Raw genomic sequence first — 1541 nt, 5'->3', positions numbered from 1 at the left:
TGGATTCTAACAGTTCAGTCTCTAATTTTGATTTTTCCACCTGGAAGCCTATTTTTCTGTCTAGTTTAAACACTTCATTTATTTGGTGATAATGTAACCAATCTCTCACCTTCCCTTTTAATTTTTCAAAACTCTGCAATCTCAGTTTGTCCCCTTCCTTTTCCAAGATTTCCCAATATCTTGGCCATTTCGACTCCATATTTAGCTTTTTAACTGCCTTAGCTTCCATTGGTGATAACCATCTTGGAGTCTTATTTTCCAGCAAGTCCTTATATTTAACCCAGACATTCAGCAGTGCTTTTCTGACAATATGGTTTTTGAAACTTTTATGCGCTTTAACCTTGTCATACCACAAATATGCATGCCACCCAAAAATATTGTTAAATCCTTCCAAATCCAAAATGTCTGTGTTTTCAAGAAGCAGCCATTCTTTTAGCCAGCAGAAAGCTGCCGCTTCATAGTACAATTTAAAGTCTGGCAGGGCAAACCCCCCTCTTTCCTTTGAATCCGTTAATATCTTAAATTTTATTCTGGGCTTCTTGCCCTGCCAGACAAATTTAGATATATCTTTCTGCCACCTCTTGAAACAGTCCATTTTATCCATTATTTGTAATGTTTGAAACAAAAACAACATTCTTGGCAAAACATTCATTTTTATAACTGCAATTCGACCTAACAAGGAAAGCTTCAAGTTTGACCATATTTCTAGATCTTTTTTCACTTCTGTCCAAGTTTTTTCATAATTGTCTTTAAATAAATTCACATTCTTAGCTGTCATGTTCACACCCAAATATTTCACTTTTTTAGCCACAGTCAACCCCGTCTCATTCTGAAACCTTTCTTTTTCAATCTGTGTTAGATTTTTCTCCAATACCTTAGTCTTTAACTTATTCAATTTAAATCCTGCCAATTGACCAAACTCTTGGATTATTTCCAAAACTCTTTTCGTGCTAGCTTCTGGCTCCTGTAATGTAAGTACCAGGTCATCTGCAAATGCTCTCAATTTGTATTGTTTGACTCCGACCTGAATGCCTTTAACCAACTGGTCCCTCCTGATCATATTAAGCAAAACCTCAAGGACCGATATAAAAAGTAATGGGGAAATAGGGCACCCCTGTCGTGTCCCTTTTTCAATCTTAAACTCTTCTGTTACAACATTATTTACAATTAATTTTGCTTTCTGTTCAGAATATATTGCACCTATACCATTTTCAAACCCTTGGCCTACCCCCATCCCCCGGAGGTTCTTCAACATAAAACTCCAAGAAATGTTGTCAAAGGCTTTCTCGGCATCCACAAATATCAAAACAGCCTTAGTGTTTATATTCACTTCCAACTTCTCCAAAATGTCAATTATATTCCTTACATTGTCCGACAAATGCCTTTTCGGGAGAAAGCCCGCTTGGTCCCCATGAATCTCCTCCATCAAAACTCTTTTCAGTCTCTTTGCTAAAACATCAGCAAAGATTTTGTAATCCACATTTAGTAAGGAGATGGGTCGGTAGTTCTTAAGTTGGGTCTTTTCAGTCTCTGTCTTTGGT

This window comes from Podarcis raffonei, chromosome 11 (genome assembly GCF_027172205.1).
Source record: "Podarcis raffonei isolate rPodRaf1 chromosome 11, rPodRaf1.pri, whole genome shotgun sequence".
NCBI lineage: Eukaryota > Metazoa > Chordata > Lepidosauria > Squamata > Lacertidae > Podarcis > Podarcis raffonei.
The sequence above is the reverse complement of the archived record's forward strand: the minus strand, read 5'-3'. Positions refer to the sequence as shown.